The sequence below is a fragment of the Amblyomma americanum genome, chromosome 2 (genome assembly GCF_052857255.1).
Source record: "Amblyomma americanum isolate KBUSLIRL-KWMA chromosome 2, ASM5285725v1, whole genome shotgun sequence".
In the NCBI taxonomy this organism is placed as follows: domain Eukaryota; kingdom Metazoa; phylum Arthropoda; class Arachnida; order Ixodida; family Ixodidae; genus Amblyomma; species Amblyomma americanum.
Window position 1 is genome coordinate 110222962 of NC_135498.1, and position 15942 is coordinate 110238903.

Below are 15942 nucleotides of genomic sequence, written 5' to 3' on the forward strand. Positions count from 1 at the left end.
TCAAGACACACTTCAGCGCCAAGGCTTCTTTGAAGGACGCAGGAATGAACTGCTTACTTTGATGATGTTCCGAGGGAGAGTTAGAATGATTACAGTTACTGGTAACTGGCGAACATGCTAGACCTCTCCTCCAAAATCCGTACCGTGTAGGATCAAATAGATAAAATGCTTCGCGACGACGTCAACCAGCCATCTACGAGCTCCTGAGCGCTACCAGTTCTAGTTAAAAAAAATACGCACCTCGGTTCTGCGTTGATTACCGCCGCTTGCACAACATAACGAAGAAGGATGCCTACCCTATCCCCCGCATCGGCGACACACTGGATCGGCTTCGCAACGCCAAGTATTTCTCATCGACGCACCAGAAGAGCGTGTGCTGGCAAACTGAGGTCGATGATGTACATCGCCAGAGACCGCATTCATTACTCCGGATGGCGTCATCGAGTTGATGGTGATAACATTTGGTCTCTGTTCCGCATCAGCGACGGTTCAACGACTGAAGTATACAGTGCTGACAGGCCTGCAGTAGCAATTTTTTTTGTATATTTAGCTAACGTCGCTGTCTTCGCATCGAGCTTTAATGGCCACCTGCAAAAGGCTTCGAACAGTGCTGGAGGCGTGCTTGGTTGGATATGAGGACAAAAAGTCTCATTCCAGAAGAGATTACTGGTCGCCTATTTATTGCATATCTATAAACCAGGATTACAATTCGCACGACATCTTCAGCCCATTATGAAGTCCTTCATGTACGTGATTGTCCTCAGAACATACCGCCCATCCTTGGGAAGTCCATGTGCACGACGTCCACAGCGCTGAAATGAAGGAAAAAATAATATCAGCCGAAGAGGTCGAAAGCCATATGCGGTTTGAAGACAATTGTTCTGAGGGTTCATTTTGTTAAAAAAAGCTCAAAAATTTTTCCTTTATGCATTCATACGAGCTCATATTTCAAGTACTCCACGTGTTAAGAAGCCATCTGCATTGCAGGACTGGTTGTTGCTAATACGCATGGAAGTGCTCGACGAGCGGGATTATACGCATCTCTTTAGTCACTTGCGATTTGTGCAAATCCCATAGTTACAGAAGTTCGCTGTGTAAAAGCATCTAATGGAGCCGCACTACCTCGCCTTGTACACATTTAAAACTGGAACAAACCAAAGCTCAAATTTATAGTGTTTACGTACCGCAAATGCAGCTTCCAGCGCATTCGCATCAAGGTTGTACCTTGTTTCACGCCACTGAAAATGCACAATGAAATGGGAGTTTTAAGATCTTGAAGCGCTTTTATACAAATATGCAGGCACGTCCAGAAAAAATATTTATTTTGCTCTGGAAAGCGCAATAATCCTGTAAGCTGTGTTTATTCTTCACTTAAGAAAGATTAAGGGTCCTATGAGCTAACCTCAAAGGCACACACTGTAACAGCTGGCACTAAATAAGTATGCCTTCGACCAAAGTTCCATGAAAGGAAGCAGTAAGTATGTTGAGCATTTTTTTGCGTATTGGGCTGTTGGTAACCGACAAGCAGCCACCGCCAATTATTCTGTCGACTGAAGTCTCTAATGTTACCGGTTAATAAAAATAACCCGTCATCCTATTTTTATGCTCGGTCAAAATTTCCAGCCAAGACATATTACCGTTCCGACAACTTCCACCTTCTGCTGAGAGGAACCTTCCATGTTGGTACATTCCCTTCATAGTAGACTTTTTTCTGTAGAAGTTTTTCTTGTAAAATTAAATAAAACGAACGAAAAATTACCGTCAGAGATTGCGTTTCGTATTTTTTGAAAGGGCGCGTTGAGGCCGGGCTTATTTTCTAAACTTTATTTTCAGCAAGAGAATAACCAGGAAGTGCTCCTCCGCGATATGTGTAAACATACGAGGCCTATTTTATCGCTAGGAAAATTTATTGAATGAAATTCTGTGGAGGCGTACGAAACAGTATAGCAGTGTTCGACCGCTTTTCTTTCTTAGGCTCAAGTTGAACCGCCTGAGGCTATCTTTTCTCGTTTTCGTGCGGATATATTGCTGCTCTTTCAGCGAAAAAAATAGATGCTTCAATTTGTGACCGAAAGCGTTGTAACACAGTACTCGTTGCCTTCGTTCTCTTTGTTGACAGGGTTCTTCTCGGCATCAACTAACAAGTGCAAACTCCGGGCAACGGACATGGGTGCAATCAAGCGCTTAATTAGTCCTCTGTAATCGATAGACTGACAAGACTGATGGTTTATAGAATATATATGTGTAAACTGTTATTGTCCACTTCTGCTCTGACTAGTACAGCTATCAGGAGTTGTACTTGCTCACTGGTGTACTGCTGCAGGTTGTTGCCTGTGTTACGGGTGCAGAAAGTTCATCAGACAAACACGAATTCGTGTCTTCCAACCGCAGTGTAAATTCCGGCAAATAAAACCTGACTGATCGACTGACCGTCAGAATTATTGACTGACTTACTGAGTGACAAAGAGTAGTAAACACGGGCTCGCGCCGCTGTACCACAAACCAGCGAAACATACCGATTGCGTGACGAGTTGATGGCGCCTTTCATGTCCAGGTCAAATTTGAACCTTCAAGGAGCCATAGTTTGAGTTCACTCTCTGTTGTGGCCGCGATGCAATGTGTCCAGAATCGCTGGCGCCGATGTGATCTATCCAGACACTCGTGGTCCGGACACACAGGTAGGGAGTGGGTGCGACTGGCGAAGCTCATGTTGGTGTCCACGGAGAGCTCAGAAATATTTATGAACATCGCGACTGCAAAGAGTACATGTGTACGGGACACAGCCAGTGAACTTTGATTCCGTTTTAAGGTGCACGCTACGCAACCCGCCTTGTGTAATGAGTGTATCCACTTTGTTTACGTTTTTTTATATCACAAGAGTGATTCTGCTATTGCTGGTGTGGCGCATTATATGCTCTCTTACATAATTTATACAACATCTCTGATGGCGCAATGTTAAAGCCCGATTCATTGATCGAGTTACCCAGTGTGGTGCCACTGGGCCCTTTTGAGAAGTTGAAGAGGGTTCTCTCAGGAATCAAAAGACCTTTGCGGAATGGGCGAGCTGAGTTTCGGTAGTCAACGCCAAGGATGATAGGAAAAATCATTTCTCACCGCTGCTTTCTGTTCCATATCTATCCTCGTGTTTTTTTCTTGACCGATGTATCTATCTTGCAGCAACATCACACATTTAATGCGTCTTCGCAAGCTGATTTGGACGTCGGCCCTTCTCTGGTTCGTGTCGAGTACTCAAGCGAAATGCTGGCTAGATTGCAGGATAAAGCTGGACCAATGGTCTAGCCTTTTCATGAGCACGGCATGCAATGCGTTGACTAAAACAGCAGTGGCAGCCTTTATGCGGTGTGAGGAAAACGTGCAAATCTTCAAATCATTTTTAGAAAATTTTTATCAACTTACACGATTCAGCAATTCAGCAAAAATATACATATAAAGATATTCCTGAACAGGTGAATCGTGTAAGTTGATAAAAATTTTCTACAAATGATTTTAATATGGGGATATATATATATATATATATATATATATATATATATATATATATATATATATATATATATATATATATATATATATAAATGATTTGTCTATCAGGTTTTACCTCCCTGGTATACTAATGCTATCAGGAGAACCGTATTGGAGGGTAGTGGATAGTGTACAGAATCTAAAGGCACTTTATTATGCACTTATAATGATATTAATATGCACCATCATCATCAGACTGACCACGCCCACTACGGGGAAAGGCCTCTCCCATGGCTCTCCAATTAACCTAGTCATTAGCCAGCTGCGGCCACCGTATCCTTACAAGCACTTCTTAATCTCTTCCGCCCTCCTAACTTTCTGCCTCTTCTTGCTACTCATGCGTTCTCATGGAATACTCTACGTTACCGTCAAGGATTAGCGGATATTTTGCTTTCGCGTTACATGCCCTGCACAAGCCTATTTTTTCGCCTTGATTTCGACTAGGATGTCATCAACACGCGTTTGATGGCTGATCCGCTCTGCCCGCTTTCGGTCTCTTAATTTTATACCAATCATTTTTCTTTCCAAAGCTGGCTGCGTTGTCCTTCACTTAGCTTAACCCCTTTCATTAGCCTCCACGTTTCTTGCCGACAGGTGAGTGCCATTAGCACACATCTGTTCTATATTTTTATCTTGAGGGATATTGATAAACTGCCACTGATATGCGCTGCACCCCATTCTTGTTCTTCTAGTTATTTCCTTCTCCTGATCTGGATCAGCGGACACTACCTGCCCTAAGGAAATGCATTTCTTACCACTTCCAGCACGTGGCTACAAATTGTGATCTGCTGTTCTTTTGATAGACTGTTAAACATTAATTTGTTTTTCTGCAATTTACTTTGAGCCCTGCCTTTCTGCTCTGCCTTTCTAATTGATTGATCATGCTTCGTAGGTCATCGCCTGAGTGACATAGGAAGAAAATGTCGTCAATGAATCCGGAATTACTTAGGAAATCTACATTAACACTTATCCACAGCTGTTTTGATATCCAGACATTGAAACAACTCCTGTAAACATACGGTGAATAGCATTGGTGAGGTCGTCCTCCCTGCATCACACCCTTCTTTATTGGGAGGTTATTTCTGACCTTAGGAAGGACTATGGTATCTGTGTGGCCGTTACCGATATTTTCCTGCGTTTTCGCATATGAATCTTATACACCCTGATTCCACAATGCATGCATGACTGCTGAGGTTTCGCGTAATCAATGAACGCTATATCTATAGGAGTATGTTATATCCAGCGTATTTCTATATCACCTGATTGATAGTGTAAATGGGGTCAATTGTCGAGAGTATCCTTTACGAAACCGTGCCTGATCCTTTGGGCGATTGAATTCTGATATTTCCCGGATTCTATTTACCATTATCTCCGTATCTAACTCGTAGGCAACAGACAGCAAGCTGATCAGTCTCCAATATTCAAGTTCTTCACGTCTCTTTTCTGATGAATTAAGATATTAGCGTTCTTCTTAGCTTCTGGTACCCTCTAGGACATAACGCAGCTGTTGCCTGGTGCTCACCAGCTGCTTTCCCCCATTTTAATTGCTCCTAAACCTTAATTCAATTGCTGTGCCCTACTCCCTCTCTCACTAACATTCTCTTTACTTTGGCTACTGTATAGATTTCTGTAGAGCTCTTCTTGTGCTTTAACTACCTTTTCGATATTGCTAATGACATTGCCCTGTTTGTCCCTTAGCGCATACACATGGCTTTTACCTATGCCTCATATCCTCTTGACTGTTTTTGGCCTAGCTGCGTTCTTTAGAGCATGTTCGATTCTCTTCATTCTAAACTTCTTTATTTCAGCTACCATGTTCTTCGTTATGCACTTTAATAGCTCTGCCAGTTCTATCCTGTCCATAGTGGTAGACGGTTTCATGTTTTGGTGTTTCTTAATCAGATCTTTCGTCACCGGAGATAGTTTGCTAGTATCCAGCCGGAATACCCTACCGCCTACTTCTGCTACGCACTCCGTAATGATAGCAGAAAGATTATAGTTCATTGTTTCAACATTAAGATTGTTTCCCTCAGTGCCCAATATCGGATCTTCAGCGATATACTGAATAAGTCTACTTTCACTCTTACCCCTAACTCGCTAATCGGTTCCCGCCTCACTGATTTCTTCTGTTCACTCTAGATAATTCTGGACCTTACATTCTGTAGTCTCTACAAGGCGCCTCTCCGAGGTCCTGTACATGCTTCACGATACCACAGTGAGAGGGTAGTATGAAGTCTACCTCATTTTTAGTCTCACCACTGGTGCTCTTCTACATCCATTTCCTGTTAGTTCGTTTCCAGAATAAGGTATTTATGATGCATAAATTGTCGCTGTCTGCGAACTGTACTCAAAACTCCCCCTGCTATTCTCCGTTCCCGTGTTATTGTCGTCTACCACCTGATCTCCGGCTTCCTTATTGCCCACCTTCGCACGGAAGTCCCTCATTTGTACAGTGTGCTACAATTATACTTTGTTCATTGCCAATTCCACGTCTTCATAGAAGTTTTGAACGATCTCGCCATTATGGCTGGATGTAGGCGCTTAGGTCGTCACCAATTTTAGCGCCTACCTATTATTAAGCCTAATTTTGATACCTTCCACACTCTCGTTAATAGTATAGAACCCATCTATATTGCCAACTATACCCTGATTGATGAGGAATCTCTCACCTATTTCTCGTCTGTTTGCTAATGCGCGATAGCACAGTACGTGCCCGAACCTCAGTATTGTACGAGTATAAGTCTCATATGCCTTCCTAACCTCACGAAGCCTTATGGCATCCCATTTATAGCCAGCTTTTTGCTCTAACAGCACTGACTAGGCTAGCTGTGGCATTATCGACCCTCGTGTCATAGTATCTACCTTAGCAAGTGCACATCTACTCTTCTGAATCTCGGCGCATGCGTGATGTACTCAGTGTCTGTATATATACTTGTCAGGTTGAAAAAAAGAAGGCTTTTGGTACTTTAGCGTGAACCGGGGTGGCCAATGCACGAGCTTTCATCGAAGTGTCGTCCCGCGAACACCACATAATGTCAGGAGTGGTTGTCCTGGCTATAGTGGGCCCACTGCAGATGTAAGGTTTCCGCCTGTTACCAGTCGCCAGCATCATTGTATACCAGCTTCATAACAGCCTTTTCTGGTGCACCCTCCGACGCGCGTCAACTTTGACAAGGCGTCCTAGTGGTCGGGGTGGATAATAGAATTCGATGACTACTGATTAGCCTCAGGACTTAGTGAGCGGACTCAAGAGGCTCAGGTGCGTACATTACTGTACAAGATGAACCGACTGGCCCGCCACATTCTCAATACTTACAGCTTGTCCGAGGAAGGTCAGACTATAGATCAGTATGTTACGGAGTTACATACGGTGCCGATAGATGCGACTGCGGGGAGATGAAAAAACGAGTAATTCTCGACCGTTTTGTCGTTGGACTACGCGACACAAAGTTGGAAGCTGTTCAAATGGATGCGGCGCTGACTATAAAAAGTACATTTAACAAGGAACGCCTGAAAGAGGTGGTTCAGTGACAGCAGCAAGATCTTCGCAGCACTGAGGACCGTGAAGAGCATGAAGCTCTGACGAGTGCTGAAGTCGACACCGTTTTTAGGCGGACATTGAACTCCAGACGTCCGGAGCCCAAAACGTTTGCCGCTTGCGGTAGGGGCCCTCATTCGAGGTCGTCGTGCCCTGCCAGAGGAACACTGTGCTACGGGTGGCAGCGCCGGGAACACCTCGTAGCTGTCTGCTCACGGACACGCTGAACCACAGAACCCAAAGTATGGCCTTCTTAGATAGGCATTTGCAGTGCTCGGGTTGAGCAACCGAACAAGAACTATGGTATGTTTTCCGTGGCAGATTTGGCTGCGGCATCTCCAAAGGCTCGCTTTGTTCATATTGCTGTTAAGGGTGCAGTTGTTTCCGCCAATGTTGACATGAGAGCCGAGGTAAATGTTGTCCCAGGGTCGTTTCCAGCGTTGTCGAAGGTACTATAGCCTATTGATGTTATTCAGATAGGACCAGGCGGTGACAGGTTGTACTTGCAGGTAAGGTTTACTGCTGACATTCTGTGTGAAGCGTGCTTCAGTTAGACAGAATGTTTTTGTTGTCGTGTCGTTGAGCAATGTGATTCTTGCCTTACCCGCAATAGAAACCCTGGGAAAAGTTAAGTTTGTGAACGAGGCATCAGTTCGCCAGGTAGTGCAGACAAGATTTCGTTCCTTGTTCCGCGGTATGGGGATCATGAAAAGCGAATACTGTATTCGTCTTAAACAAGACGCGGTGCCCTATGCCATTCACACTGCTCGTCGCATATTCATCCCGCAGCGATACGAAGTAAAATAAGAGCTGGAAGATATGGAAAGGAATGGGGTCATTCGTGAAGTTTAAGGGTCTGCGGTGTGGTGTGCTGGCATAGTGCCCGTCTTGAAGCCGTGAGGACAAGGGCGAATATGCGTTGACCTGACTCAATTCAACAAATCTGTGCAACGCGGACGGTTTGTGCTATCAACTGCATATGGCACGCTCTGGCTGCTCAGTTGTGCAGTCAAAATTTTCCAAACTCGACGCAAACCCTGGTTTCCAGCAAATGAGATTAGCCGAGGAATGTCAACTGCTGAATACATTCGCTACTTCGTTTGGCCGTTATTGCTTTGAGCGGCTACCACTTGGCATAAGATCAACTCTGGAATATTTTCAAAGACAAATGTGGGAGATTCTGGATAGAATTCTAGGGGTCGTGAACTTAATGGACGATGTCCTCGTCTTTGGCTCCGCCCAGAAGCAGCACGACGACAGGTTGTTTCGCACATTGGAACGCCTGGCCGAAAACGGCGTGACCCTAAACAAACAGGAGTGGAGTACAGTGTAAAAGAGCTTTGTTTTCTGGGGCGCCGCGTGAGCCAAGATGGTATACGCCTTGATACAGTGAAGGTTCGCGGAATTGCACAGATAAAGCCGCAATCGAGCGTTGCAGAAAGACGCAGATTTCTATGTCTTGCTGACCATTGTTCACGAATCATTCCAGAGTTGGCTGAACAAGCGATGCCTTTCAGTTAACTGCTGCAAAAGAACACTGAGTGGGCCTGGGCAGCGATTCAGCAGATAGCTTTTGATAGAGTGCTATGTGCTCAGATAAGTCTATGGCTACGTTTTACGCACAACGCCCAACGATTATTTCTGCAGATGCTTCGGTGTACGGCTTAGGATCATGTGGCATTGCAGAGAAGATGTGGCGTTGCGGAGATGATGTGGATGATGTGGCAAGGCAGAGATTCTTAGTTCACTCCGATGCGTCAGAGGTCTGACCGCCGCCTTGATCAGTTGCTCCACTACCGCTGTGGACTGAAGGCTGATGATTAATTGGTTTGTTCATAGGTTTGTTCATATTCTACCATTTCTCCTGCACAGAAATGCCACTGCAGATGCCAGGGCTGGACCCGCGTATTTCGAGTCAGCATCCGAGAACCATACCCTCTAAACCGCCTCGGGGGCTGCTATAGAGACTGGTGGAGTAGACGCATTAAAAGGCGCGGGCTTGAAAGCGGCTTCAGCAGATATCTGCAACATTGAACCTACGCCGACGTATTACCAATAATGGTGCAAGTCCCACAATTCAGGAGTGTTTACTGCGGCGCTCTAGTGTTGTATATACGCTGCACGCGCTGGTCTTGTGCCCACCCAGCGCAGTCAGTAATGCCATAGAACAAATATAATGGCGAATTAACAGTTCCAGCCTGTAGGGTGACCGCAGACCGCTATAATGAGCGCAAGCAGTGGAGGAAATTTGAAACTGCAAGTACTTACCAGGCGACTTTCCAATGATATTTACTGTTTGTTCGGAAACGCTGCTCAGCCGTTTAATTCAGCCCTTATCCCGCGTGAGTGAATCAGCAACCCAACCTTCGTGTTTTCTCTTTAAGCGCAGAAACAGGACATGTTGGGGTGCGGGGGTGCGCATGAGGTCGTCTTCTGTTAACGATCAGGCGTAAAAGGTAAAAGGCCTCCCTGGACGAGGCACACACACCACAAAACGCGCACTAGCGACGCGCATGTGCTGCGGGCAGCAGGATGAGAGATGCAAGATGTAGCAGCGTGCTGGCAGGAAGGTGCAGACGGCAACGGTTAATTTCATTGCCCTTCGAGAACGAGGCGACGGGGAAAGAGGAGCGCGCTGGTAGCCTGACATAACTTAGCGAATACAATGCATGCGCTGGGGCGAGAACAAATCTTGCTCAGGCGGCTTCCACTCTAAGCATGCGCTTCCACATGAACGGGACAACTCGTGGCCTGTATTCCTGAAAGAAGGGTCTGCAGTACAGGGGTCGACGTTTCAAGTGTGTTTTTCAAACGGACATGCAATGAAGGTTGTGAGCGTTCGATAGCAGATCTGCTGGTCTCAGTAGTTAATTATACGAGAATAGGAAAACGAAGGTTCATGCGAGTGAGCGTGTCATGTGCAGGAAAGAAGTGTGAGGAGTTTTGAATTTTTTGTTTCAATTTCAGGGGGTTTCATAACACTGCGAATATATTACGCCAGTGATGTATGGTCACAGATAAATCATCTCAGGTGTTGGTTGTGGCTGGCGCCGCAAGTCAACCGGACTGCTAGGGCTTAAAGCTAAGGCATGGGGTCCTGTTTTGCAATGTGCTCTAAGGTTTGATGCTCAGCACGTGCAGTCGTGCCGACAGTGGAGTATCTCAGAATTAGACTATAACAAAACTTTTGCGCTTCCTAAATTGATGCATCATCAATCACTGTAAATGACGTCTGTGTAAACTTCTCCCTAGAAGTTAAACCCATTATTTTGCAAGTTGTTTTGTTTGCCTCGAGAAAGATGCGTGTCCGACAGGTGTACGTATGATGAAAATGGCCCGCGACTTGGTAGACCAACCACGAAGCCTGCCTCCGGTTGGCATGGAAGAAAAAAACGACCAACCAACATCACTCCTACGTAATGTCTACCTTTAGCGTTGGAACCTTAGTTTACAGTCGGCACTTATTCAGTGTTCCCTGCAATCATCCGTCGTTCTATTTAAACATATAGGAAAAAATGGATCACTTGGTGAACTGTGAAGATAAAGTCTATGTAGAGATCTGTCTCAGTAGCGTGAGAGGTTTGACCCGCTGGTTATTTATGATGTAACATTTTCTGGCGCGGGTTTTGCACAGAGTTTCAGGGCAACACGTCAAGCGAACCCTCACTCTTAGACCCTATAAAATACTTTAAATGTTGGAACGCAATTTTCTCTTGAATGCTATAGTGCAAGGCCAAAAGCCATCAGCCTCCATGGAGAATTTAAGGCATTCCTAGTTGAACTTGTGCACCTTCAAAAGCCTGCAGGCCTGCCACAGCGAGCAGGTTCAGTGCGTGGGCTGCTAACCTTAAGACAATATATAGAGACAGCCTTTTCTGCATGTGTCATGATTTCACTAGGTCGCCAGGAGCAGCCAGAAGCGACCTAAAATCTCGCTTCGTCTAAAATCTTGAGCAATGCAGAATTGTTTCGGAAATATTTTTCATAAACACCCACGCTTTTTCTGCGGTTCTTTTGAATGTGAGAAGGCAGCCTTCTTGCTTGAAGTTGGTCTAGTGTGGAGGTAGGGCAAGTAATTTCTATCACCACTGCTTTATGTTATTTTTTACCTTTACAATTTTCCCGTAGTCATGCGTCTAGTATACAAGCGCGCTTTTGGGCATTCTGACAAATCTTCATATCCAATACATTATCCTGATGACATATTTTTTTTTACCTTGCTCTAGTCGTGCAAAAGACAGTCACTCTGGACCAACTAGACATTTCAGCATGCAACGCGCAATCAATATTTCGGCTCAAGATATGCAATCGTTTTTTGAGAATGGTTACCTCGAAGAAAACCGTGTATTATATTTCCGACGAAGAGCGAGCACGTTTAGCCCATGTGGAGTGTCCACTTGGGAACCTGATAACGGTGATATCTGGGGAAATTGGGTGCGATGACTCCCAAACTGAGCGTGCGCGCAGTCCAGCCCTGCAGTCTTACTTGACAGAAGCTTGAAACACGTAAGTGTTTGAAACTTAAAACTGTTGTTTTGAAAAGGCGCCTGCTTCAAGGACTGAAATTCATCAGTGAGCTCAACACTGAATCATTCCGCACCGAAATTTTACGAGACTCGGCTGCACGACAAAAAGAATGTCGATATCGTGGTGGCGCAAAGCAATCGCCTAAGTTTTTACATATACGTTTAGACTCACTTGCTTAGCCATTGGCATTATTATTACACGATTGGCTCGAGAGGTATAGCCAGCATGTAGATATTGCCGAGCACACGCGGCCCGTAAAGATTTGCAGTTCACTGTACATTGCGCATGTGCACATTCATGAAATTTTTGGGCAATTCTACTTGTAGCGAACGTTTTGGAAACACGGCAGATGCAGGAGAAAGATGGGAATAATACTTAGGAGGCTATTACTTGTTCATTGCATTTTAGTTCATGTCGTGAAGTCTCAAATACAATTCGTACCTTCCAGCAGCACTACGCTCCAGTTCGCAATTTAGTACGCGCTAACTGCCGCGTTGAGTTAAGCTTGTTTATGCGTGCAAGAATGCTACTTAAAAATAAGCACTAGCGACACTTACTGGGTAAAGTGTCACAAACGCCCGCATAGTCTTTCCGTAGCATTCCGCCAACCGCTCAGTCCAACTGCCGGATACCTGCGGTTAATTCAGTGAGAGAAGACGACGAAGCAAAGAAACCCGCATTACCCTAATGGCTAGGACTAAGAATAATACCTTGCTATTACTGCTACGTTCCCTGATTAATGTGCAGTATTGGGTGTTTTTTTATTTCGAAGTCAATGAGTGGCGCATCTCCGAAACCTCTGCGTTGGCCACAGTGCGATATATAGGCACCGGCTGAGGTTTCACGTTACGGCTGAATATTTTCTCACGCGCTGCGGCGTCAGTGGCATCGAGTTTTATTTTTTCGTAGAATGCTGGTCTCACAGAGTAATGTGCAAAAACCACCTCGTGTTGCTGTGGGGCCTTTCTTTACGACTAGGCTTCCTGGCGTCGCCACTCGTCCCCCTGCCTTTCATCCATGGCCAACGTTCTCTTTCACTTCTTATCGAATCTACTACTGCAGCTGACGTTAATTTTTTTTTAGAGGCTACGATTCCATCATTTGTGTTTTCGAAATAATGCATATCTTTTCGTTGGGCTTGACGGTGCATGTAAAGCTTTCTGCAGCATTATTCCTTTCACCATGCTCAGAGCACTTGCTGCCACTCACAAGCAGAGTGGTCGGTGCGTCTTCTGCAGATAAAAAGCATAGCTCGAGTCGGCTTTCCGAGTACTGCAGGAATCCTTTTGGGGTCGCGTGTACCACGGGGCAATTTTATCAAAGGTGCGAGAAATTAAACCAAAAGCGTTCAACCTATTCGTGAAAATCCTATTTGTGCGCAGCTGGAAGTGAGAGTTTCATGGCGTAGGCTACGTTTAAGGAATGGAGCATGTTTTGTCGCTATTACACAAATTTATTTATAGGAGGCGTAATGCAGCAACGTGTAGAAGCAACAAGTGTAATGAATGGTGTCATGAATTAAGCAGCTTTTAATTTTTCGGGCAGCATCGCCTGCTTGCATGGGTGGTTGCTAGTGGCATGGCAAGTGCATTCTGTCCTCTGGATCCCTTCGCTGTGATATGCAGATGACATGGTCCATTTGTCTCCTCGGCTTCCGACATGTGTCCAGGTTAAAGCAACATACTAGGCGCACAAGTTTTGAAATGTACGCCACTTAGTTCTTAGCAACTGGCGCAGTGCCTTTTCAGCACACTCTCTCCTCATACTGAATGAAGTATAATTCCACTGCACTTTCTTAGCTGTGGCATTAAGACGCTAGTCGCAAACCAACTCATAAAGTCGGGTTTCAATTTACATGCTTCCGTTGACAGCGCCGCCGGACATTTCTTGAGAAGGCATCATCGGCTGGTGAAGTTTTTTTGCCTGCACCGAGGACTACCGACTTCTACGAACGTGCTGTTACATCCAACCGTTTATACCGCTGGAGAAGCATGCTCGGATAATTAATTTTCATTAGCCTACTTAATTCAGACCTGAAATGTTGTAAATCTGGTTTTCGTACTGAAGATATACGTGCTCCAAGAATACAAAAGTAAATGTGAATAAATACCGCATGATAAAATATATTTTTTGTGGTCTTGAAAAACTTCACGGTGCTACTGTGGAATCCACCATCGGCCGGCAGGCCATTCAACACCACTGCTGTCTGAACAGTGATCGAACTAAATGCGTAAAGTATCTTAAAAAAGTGGGTAATTGGCTTTAAGGAATGACGCGACAGCAGCCCCAATAATATTGTTTTCTATCTGCAATGTAGAAAACACCATTTCCCGAGTAAATTAGAATGGAATGTTTTCGTAGGCATTTCACGTATATTGAGAAAAGAATATGATACAGAAATAACAGCACACAACCCTTTCTATTGCAGGGAATTCTCTTATTGAACTGGCGACAGCAATTAAAAATTTTGAGTTGCCCTTTCTTTCCGAATATTTTTTACCGCGGCAAGGCGCCTGTGGCGACAGCAATTAAAAATTTTTATTTGCGCTTTCTTTCCGACAACTTTTTACCGTGCCAAGGCGCCTGTTTTGAACAACCGATCCCAGCGACCATAGTATAAACAAATAGGTTTTTTTCAGCACTACAGTACAGTTGTTTTTCGAGCACTGCTCAATGGGCGTTGAAAATAATTGCGTCGTTTATTCAGTAAAACAACCATAATAAAGCTAAGGCTCCTGCAAAAAAAATTATCTCGCTGGACCTTACGTTCTTCATGTCCTCCATCAAGGCATAGCACAGCCTGGAGTAAGCGCATATTTCTTGCGCCTCCTGAAAAAAAAAAATTTAGTTAAAAAAAAGTGTCAGCAATCAATATCTGAAATTCCAGCTTATGTGCAAACGACGTCATGATGGCGACTAGTTTTCTGTGTGCGATAAAACAAAATCCTGCACGCGTGCGGGTCCACAAGTTCAATCTGACATAGTGAAAATGTTAAGTAGCACTCAGCTATTCAGAAATGTCGAATAAAATACAATATATGTTTTAATGTCTGAAGCTTAAAATCCTCCAAGAGGCAATTGTAAGACTAACTAAATATTATGAAGCTGTTGCCTATTTAATCAATAAGTCTAGAAGGCGCAAAATTAGCTTTGTGGTTATGAAGACTTCATACCCGGCGAGAAGTACCAAGCCTATGCCCACTGCGCATTTCATAAGACATGGACCAATACATGCAGTTGACCGCCATTTTGCGGTATAAAGAAGCCAGCACCAGAATCCACCTCACCACACCTCATCACATTCTCTTGAACAGAGCTGAAGCGATGATGTCTCAAAGTTATCGGATAAAAAGAGGGGGAACGCGAGCTTTGTTTGCAAAAGGAAAAAAAAAAACGCTCGGCCAGGGCTAGTGTGGTTACTCACAACACATGGCCAATCACATAGATGAAAACCGAGAGAGAGAAATGTGCAAGTAAAGAGAGTCGAAGCTACGCCTCTCTTTAGTGTGACCCGTGTAATGGCAAGCTATACTTAATTATGTCACCTTTCTAAAATCGCAAGGAACTCCTTTTGGCGAGTGTCACCTTCGGATCCACTTCTGCTAATAGAGAAATAAATATGTCCCTAGAAAGAACTGCTGCGAACAGACATGCTTGGGGGCATGAAATACAGTAAGCACGTCTTGACGAATTGCACGACACGACTTCGTACTGAGCAAGCGCCGCCAGCTATTCCAAGCCGGCTCACTGCGTGAAAAAAGCGCGTCGTTTCCTCCGTTTTATCTTTGGTTGTCTGGCGACTTCACAATTCCGTGCATGAGTTCAGTGATCAAAACAAATTATCACACTCTCACCTGAGTTTTCGCAAAGTAACAAGGTAGACTGCCTGCTAAGAGCTGTTGCGTAAGTGTACTCACCGTTCGACAAAATTGTGTATACAAGGTTTTTGTTTTGTCAACGCTGCGAGTTTTCCCCAGAACACTGTCTATTTGAAGACTGCGCGTTTTTCAAGGAATTGATTACCCAGGAAAAATGAGAAGCATCGAAAGCTGGCGTGTCACCTTTCCCGCCGCCTTATCAAACACTGCACGCGAAGCTGCTTACGCCGCGCTGCTTTATCAAAGCCAGCGAGACATGGGCCATCTGCAGCGACGCAAGCCTTCTCAAACGCCGCGCCACTGATACCGAGAACGCTCTGCGGCTAATATCACCCATAGAGTCTTCTAATATAACTAGAGGGGAAGCTGGCTGCGCTACACTTCATCCACCATGGCAAGGCGCAGGAATGCCGGGAAGAGGTGGCTTCTTAATTTGCTTGGTTATTGTTGGGCGTA

The 15942-nt window shown here is 44.8% G+C and overlaps 1 long non-coding RNA gene across 1 annotated transcript; it reads right to left on the minus strand.

Moving 5' to 3' along the window:
* Positions 1 to 722: 722 nt before the first annotated feature.
* Positions 723 to 12234, minus strand: LOC144118959 (uncharacterized). Its single transcript, XR_013312206.1, has 3 exons — positions 12166 to 12234; positions 1185 to 1238; positions 723 to 812 (listed from the first exon to the last, which is right to left on the minus strand). It is a non-coding gene; the product is annotated as an uncharacterized LOC144118959 (long non-coding RNA).
* Between the last annotated feature and the right edge of the window lie 3708 nt (positions 12235 to 15942).